General features: G+C 49.5%; 1 long non-coding RNA gene across 2 annotated transcripts; it reads left to right on the top strand.

The window, feature by feature from the left end:
* The first annotated feature begins 484 nt into the window (after positions 1-484).
* Positions 485-5,087, top strand: LOC102167686 (uncharacterized). Of its 2 annotated transcripts, none has more exons than XR_014811213.1 (3): positions 485-978; positions 1,551-1,832; positions 3,296-5,087. It is a non-coding gene; the product is annotated as an uncharacterized LOC102167686 (long non-coding RNA). The 2 variants fall into 2 exon arrangements; XR_304631.4 differs by lacking the exon at positions 3,296-5,087 and adding an exon at positions 2,072-2,358.
* The last annotated feature ends 2,908 nt before the right edge of the window (positions 5,088-7,995 follow it).

A 7,995-nucleotide genomic window follows, 5' to 3' on the forward strand; every position in this document is an offset into this window, starting at 1 on the left:
AACCTGTCCCCTTCCTTGTCCTAAGAACCTGCAGAGAGGCAGAGACCAGCCACCCAGGAAGTCAGGAAAGACAGGTTTGGCCCCTCGGGGCAGTCTTCCCTCAGATGCCTTCCCCTCCCATTTCCACAACTTGGCAGAATCTTGAATGTAGCGGGGCGGGACAGAGAAAAAACTAGAAAGCTTGACTTCTGCCACCCGAGCCGGAAGCCCCACTGTGGCCCCAGCTGGTGGTTAGCCCCTGTTTGTCATTTTGCAAATCTGGTCTACCCACCTCCGGTGAAAACTCCCAGCATCACCCCAGGGGGCGATGACTAATTACAAAACACATTTTCTCTCTTTTTCATTCCGCTCGCTTCCCGCCCACAGCGCCTCCCCCCTACGCTGCCCGCCGGCTCCCTCGCTAGACGGGGTTGAATGAACTCTTGGCCTGGCCCCTCCTCCCCAGACTGTACCCTTGGTGGTTCTTTCCTCCCCGCTCAGCTTTGCTTTCACTTTCTAGTCGTTCTCACTCTCCGTCCTGGGTTTCCTAACCCTGGAGCCCTGGCCCTTCCTCAAGACGGGGGCCACGCTGAAGCCCTGAGCTGCACCCAATTAGTCAGGTTTTGATGCCACGCCAGGCAACAAATATTTATCCAATGCATTCTGTTCCAGGCTTCAAGCAAGCAGTGATAGCGAGCCGGGCAAGGTTCCTGCACACACAGCTTCTAGAAGCCTGGTAGTGCAGAGACACAATCCAACAATTCGAAACAGGGCATAAAGGCGCTGCGGCTTGATCCACGGTGCTAGTAAGGTCAGCTGAGCCGGCCCGGGGCAGCCAGGGCGGGTTCCCTGGAGGGGGAGAAGTCCGCACAGAGGCCTGAAGGACTTGGAGTTGGCTGTTACTCAGAGGAAGAAAGGGAGGAGTCATTCCAGGCCAGGGAACAGCGCATGAGTGGTCCCATTTTTGGTGATGCTGGCTGGAGCCCACCGAGAGAGGAGGTAATGGGAGGAGCTGGGATCCCCAAAGGCAGGAAGGAGGTAGATCTAGAAGAACCTTGAAAGCCTGCTAAGCCACTTGGATTCTGTCCGGAGTGTGATGAGAGGCCATTGGAGGGTGTTAAGCCAGAGTGGCGTCATTGCATAGAATGGGGTTAGGGGGCAAGAGTGGGCACAGACGAGTTCCCATTGTGGCTCAGCTTCATGGACTAGTATCCATGAAGACGCGAGTTTGATCCCTGGCCTCGCTCAGTGGGTGAAGGATCCAGCATTGCTGTGAGCTGTGGTGTAGGGGGAAGACATGGCTTGGATCCTGCGTTGCTGTGGCTGTGGGGTAGGCGGGCAGCTGTGGCTCCTGTTCAACCCCTAGCCTGGTGTGGCCCTGAAAAGACCAAAAAATAATAATAATAATAAAAGAGTTGACACAGAGAAATCAGTCACAGCAGGTGGTAGTTGCAGTGGGAGGGAGTGGATGGACATAAGAGATACTAAGGATGTGGGATGGGTTAGAAAGGACGCAGGCAGGGCTGGCCCACAGTTTCTGCATAAATGGTGGCCGTCTCTGTTCCCTACAGGAGGAAGAACAGGGCAGTGACAAGGTCCTTCTGGACAGGTCGAAATCTACATGTCTACTGGACACTAAGCCTTGAGCTATAGTGCTCTGTGCCCCCAAACAGGAGCCTGGGGCAAAGTTCCAGACTGGCCGCCCCCTACACACAGCTGGTGAGAAGATGCGAAGATGTGAAGGCCTACAGCACAGAAGCTGCTGGCAGAGAATGACCGACCCCACAAAGGACCAGAAAGGCCGCAGAAGGAGAGGGATGTGGCCCAGGTGTGGCGTGCTGCTCAGAGGGCGGGTAAGATGAGGCCAGAAAACTTCTGGGAGATGGAGGGATGTTTGGGTAGTGAGAGCGGGTTCCGTGGGGGCGGCAGAGGGAGAGTGACAGGTAGCAGCTTAGTTTGGAGGCTGAGGAGTAGCAGGTGAAGAGAGGAGCAGCCTGATGGGTCCCAAACATCCTCTTCACCTTTCAGTCAAGTATCATTTCAATGTCTTTATGTTTCTTAGAGATTCTTTTTTATCTTGTGCCCAAACCAGCTACTTCTGGGGGGCCACATGGAGCCTGACCCGTCCTTGTCATTCTTAAGCCGGTTTTTGGACCCGGTTGCTCTCCTCTGACCACGGCCCAGTCTGTTGGCTGTTAGAGTCCTGCTCAGATCTGAACTCCACCCACCTGGGTGGGTCCTGCCGGCATGCAAGGTGGGACGTCACCTCCCTCTTTCTAGATGCCATTTTCTGCCAAGCTGCCTCTCCCGTGGCTGCATTGCCCTCAATTGTACAACGAACTCTAATAAAACTGAGAGAGAGCCTGAGATTCTTTAAGACCTGGACTCAAGTTCAAAGTCTTTTATTTTATTTTATTTTATTTTATTTTATTTCTTTTTTCTGGCTGCACCCGCAGCACATGGAAGTTCCCAGGCCTAGGGGTTGAATCAGAGCCACAGCTGCCAGCCTACACCACGGCCACAGCCACACAGGATCCAAGCCGCATCTGTGACCTACACCACCGATCCCTGCAGCAACTCCAGGCCTTTAACCCACTGAGCGAACATCATAGATTCTAGTTGGGTTCTTAGCCTGCTGGGCCATGACGGGAACTCCAAGAGTTCAATATCTTCATTTTATAGATACAGAAACCGAGAACCGCCAAGGCCACAGAGCTAGAGATTGTGAGGTGAACAATCAGAGCCACTGGCCCATGCTGTGGGCACAGCCAGCGATGGCCCAGGGTAAGCTTGTGGCCAGGGTTGCGGTGGCAGCAGTCATGGTGACAGGGTCTTGGAAAACATGTACTAGGGGAAACTTTGGCGGGGAGGAGTCAAAAAGAATTCTAGTCTATAGAAATGTCTGTTTACAGATAAATGTTTAAGGATGTTGTATCAGAGATAGCTAATTATTCCGTAATACAGTTTCTCCTCTTCTTTTAGTAATAGAACCCCCAACTCTGAGTGAGGCACAACCTATTCAGCATAAAGATTACATGCACAGCCAGGTGTGGCCAGTGGGTGTGAGCATACCGAGGTGCCACTTGTGGGTTCCGTGCTGAGAGGGAAGGGTCTTCCATTTTCCCCTCTCCTCCACTGCCCATGGCTGGAGTATGGACCCAGAAGATACGGTGTGAGTTTTCTTTGACCGTGTAGATGAAGGCTCCCAGATAAAGGGAATCTGTCCCTGATAAACAGAGCCACCCTGTCAAACGTGAACTGCTTAAACACCTACTGAAACCTGTGAGACAACTTTTTTTTTTTTTTGTCTTTTTAGGACCGCACCCATGGGATACGGAGGTTCCCAGGCTAGGGGGTCTAATAGGAGCTGTAGCCACCAGCCTACACCACGGCCACAGCCACGCCAGATCCGAACTGTGTCTGCCACCTACACCACAGCTCACCGCAACACCGGATCCTTAACCCGCTGAGCGAGGCCTGGGATCAAACCCGCAACCTCATGATTCCTAGTCGGATTCGTTTCTGCTGTGCCATGACGGGAATGCCTATAAGGTTTGTCTTATTTAAGCATCTGTTATTGTCAGTCTCTGTTAAAACAACTGAACTGTATCCTAACGCAAACATTCAACATTGTTTATAAATTTGTTTTTGTTTTTGCTTTTGTTTTTGGCTGCACCCACAGCCTGTGAAAGTTCCTGTGTCAGGGATTGAACCCACGCCACAGATGCAGCCTGCACTGCAGCTATGTCAATGCCGGATCCTTAACCCACTGAGCCACACGTGGACTTCCGGTTTGTTTGTTTGCTTTTAATGGAAATGCCTAAATGTCCCTCAAAGAGAGGATGCGTATAGGAGCCAGGGTAACTCCATACAATTAAGTACATGAAGTCATTGGAGAAAAGAATGAAATAGGAGCTCCTGCTGTGGCACCGTGGGTCAAGGATCTGGTGTTGCTGCAGCTCTGGCATAGGTTGCAGCTGTGGCTCAGATTCGATCCCTGGTCCAGAAACTTTCATATGCCAAAAAAAAAAAAGAGAGAATGAAATAGACATATGTTCTTGATAGACTATTAAAATGAAAAACGAAAGTGATAAAACAATATAGAAGATGCTGTAGTTTCTAGGTTTCCGGGGACAAGTACCTTCTTCCCTCTCCTGTAGAAACTACAAAAATCACATTCTGCCTTGGATGGTGGGGTTTGAGGCTGGGGGTCTACAACAGCAGCAGCCTCTTTGTTCCAAAAGGAAAGACCCTAGATTTGGTGAAGGCAGAGGGGAGCAAATGCTGCATAGAACCTATAGAGAGACCAAAAAGAGAGGGAGAACCGGCCTGCGGGGACGCTGAGGGGCTGGGTCAAGCCTGAATCAAAGTCAGCCTTGGATCTGACTGTGTGCACATACGGAGCCTTCAAACTCCATTCGTTCATTGGTTTAAGCGCATTTTAGCTAGGTTTTCCTTTGCTTTAAAAAGAAGACTGAGTGAGGCCAGTGGGTTAAGTGTCCAGGATTGCTGCAAACTGCTGCATAGCTCACAGAAGCAGCTGGGATCTGGTGTCGCTGTGGCTGTGGTGTAAGCCGGCAGCTGAAGCTCCGATTTGACCCCTAGCTCGGGAACTTTCATATGCTGCAGGTATGGCTCTAAAAAGAAAAAAAAATTTTTTTAAGTAAAAAGAAGACTCCTTATAAAGCTATTTGTTGTAACTTATTAATAAGCAAATTATTTAAAAAGTTCAGTTTAAAAACAGGTTAAAGAAGTGAGGTATTTCTAACCATGAAATACTATGCAACCGATATATTTTTTAAAATCACTGTATGTGGTGATATAAAAAGATATACCCAAGATATTTCATTAAGCGTAAAAAAGTGGAGATTATGTAAAGTATGCTACCATTTATGTGAGAAAAAAATATATAATGATTATGTTTCTAAAAATGCTTGCAATATCTCTTGAAGGATACTCAAGAAATTGATAACAACAGGAACCTAAAGAGCTAGGAAACCAAGAGGAGAAGGATGCTTCTCTTTCACTGTATACTCTCGTTCGCTTTTTGTGTTTTATATCATGTGTATGGAATACCTGTTCAGAAAATAAAGGTAGTTTTAAAAAGATTTTTATAAAGAAGACTCCTAAATGAGAGAGGGTGCACGTGGGAATTTTATAACTGTCACACGTACCTGGAGGCACACACAAGTCATGTGTCTAAATGTCCCTGAAAGTCTGGAATGATATACCCCAAACTGTTCGTAGTGGTTACCCCAAGGGAGAGGAGTTGGAGTGTGTGTGTGTGTGTGTGAGTGTGTGTGTGTGTGTGTGTGTGTGTGTGTGTGTGTGTGTAGCAGGGAAGAGCTTATCCACTGGAAGCTCACAGCACGTGAGTGCTTATTGCCAGGCCCTGTTCTACAGCAGCCACTCACTTACCCTTCAGGCCCGGGGCTGAGCAAGTCCACCCCCATCACCTCGACTTCATAGATGGGCAAAGAGGCTCGAAGGAGCAGCTAGTGAGGGCGGAGCGGAGCCAGTTTGGCTTCAGGTGGCCTGTCCTTACACAGGGCATTATCTCACCATTCTGACCCCCTGAGCGGGGCTGCTGGGCCCCCGTCCTGCACTGGCACCCCTTTTTCACAGAGCCAGGGTCTCCTGTCTTTCCCAGCACTTAGCTGAGGGTCACCCCTCCCGACCCACCTTATCTCACCTGCAAACAGGAAACCGAAGGCCGACCAGCCCTCGTGGCACTGCGTTTTGTTTAGGCTCTGTTTATACGCCCCCTTTACGCTGGGAAAGGCAGAAAGAATTGACTACATGCGCTGTAGGTGAGGTTACGAGGAGGAAGAGGGTGTTCCCGTGGGACTGCACTGCTCTGGGTGGAAGGGCGGGGACAACTGGATAAAATCCATCCCCGCTGGAAACACACAGACCCTCAGAACCAGCCACTCCGCTTTTAGGAAAGCATCTTATGGAAACAAGCTAAAATGCAGACGGCCACATTCCCATAAATTGTCACAGGCTGGGGAATTCTAGGCAGCTGTCAAAAGGAATGAAGTTAACTTTGCTTTAGGAACAGGCACAGAAGATGTCCGTGGTATACTGTTTAAAAAACAAGTTGCAAGATAAAAACAATGTGTATAGAAAACATGTATATATAGAAAGTGGTCTGAAAGCATAGATGCTGAAATAATGAGGGTGGGAAGCAGAATTCAGGAGGAAATGGGAGGAGAAAATGAACTTTTCCTTTTTTATCTGTCTGTTGCAATCCTGTCCACATTTGCTGTAAGAATTCTTAGCTTACAGAGTTCTCTTCTGGCACAGTGGGTTAAGGAGCCGGTGTTGTCACTGCTTTGATCCCTGGCCCTAGAATTTCCACACGCCATGGGTGTGGCCAAAACCAAACAGCAAACAAACAAAGTATCTTGAGATTTGTAATTAAATTTTTTTGCGGCCCTTGGCATATGGAAGTTCCCAGGCTAGGGGCTGAATCAGAGCTGCAGCTGCCAGCCTGCGATACAGCCACCTCAACGCAAGATCTGAGCCACGTCTGTGACTTACACCACAGCTCACAGCAACACTGGATTCTTCACCCACCGAGTGGGGCCAGGGATCAAACCCGCATCCTCCTGGATACTGGTCGGGTTTGTTACCACTGAGCCCCAACAGGAACTCTGTAAACTGTTTTAAAAATTGATGGTTAATAAATGAACTTTTCATGGCCCGAGCATCAGCTTGCCGGCTGTCCCCCCTCCCTCATCTCCCCCTCCCTTCCACACGCAGTCGTGCCTCCTTCTACTCTTTGCTATCTTTGGACCTCAGACTCCTGAGCTGGCTGCAAGACTCCAGGGCCCCTCCAAACCACACTAATCCCTCCCTAATCCCAGCTCCCCAGCAGCTCAACCCGGCTGCTGTCTGCTCCTGGGGGAGGTGGGCAGGAGTCCCTAGGTTTATAGCCATCATAAAAAAAGCAGCAGCTGTGGCCCTTTGGAGGCTCAGAACTCCAGGTCATGTCAGCCTGTAGCACTGGGGCTCGGCTTCTCCCCAAGAGCAGATTTCCTCCTCTCCTACCGAGCACATCCATTGCAGTCCAAGCATTTTCTAAGAATGGGGTGGGACCCTAGAGATGGTCTTGGCCGAAGGTCTCTCTTTGCAGGTGAGAACACTGCATCCAGGCCAAGCCTTTGCCATCTGCTTCTTTCCAAGTGGGGTCCCTTAATTTTAGAGTCAGAAAGCTCACTCATGTTAACTGTTCAATAAAGGAATTCCAGCAGGCAAGCTGCCATCTGTACCAGATGGCACAGAAGCATCACCTGGGGAGATGTGCACACTCCTGACACCTGGGCCCTACCCCGTGTGGTTCTGATTTATTTCAACTGGAGGGCAGCCTGAGCACTGGGATTTTGTTCCTCCCTAAGTCTTCCCAACATGCAGCCACAGTTGAGAATCACTAGTCCATGCAATATGATGGGAGTATGTGTACACCTGCCGCATGCGTATATAACCCAGGCATGGAAACACCTACACGAAGACACACACAGCATGTGAACCTGGATTTCCCAACACACGAAGTAACACACATGACAGCAAAGCAAGACATCCACAAAAGAGAAAAAAAATTTAGAACGGATATTTTAAAAATGAAAAGGTGGGGAGTTCCCTTTGTGGCTCAGTGGTTGACGAATCCAACTGGGAACCACGAGGTTGTGGGTTCAATCCCTGGCCTCACTCAGTGGGTTAAGGATCCGGTGTTGCCATGAGCTGTGGTGTAGGTCGCAGATGCCGCTCGGATCCTGCGTGCCTGTGGCTGTGGCTGTAGCTCTGGCATAGGCTGGCGGCTACAGCTCCGATTTGACCCCGAGCCATGGGTGCAGCCCTAAAAAGCAAAAAAAAAAGAAAGAAGGAAAGAAAGGAAGGAAGGAAGGAAGGAAGGAAGGAAGGAAGGAAGGAAGGAAGAAAGAAAGAAAGAAAGAAAGAAAGAAAAGAAAGAAAGAAAGAAGGAAAGAAAGAAAGAAAGAAAGAAAGAAAGAAAGA

This window comes from Sus scrofa, chromosome 7 (assembly GCF_054392235.1).
Source record: "Sus scrofa isolate SSC_HxYL_T2T_F1_AM1 chromosome 7, Sscrofa_HxYL_maternal_Yorkshire_Landrace_v2.0, whole genome shotgun sequence".
NCBI classification, from domain to species: domain Eukaryota; kingdom Metazoa; phylum Chordata; class Mammalia; order Artiodactyla; family Suidae; genus Sus; species Sus scrofa.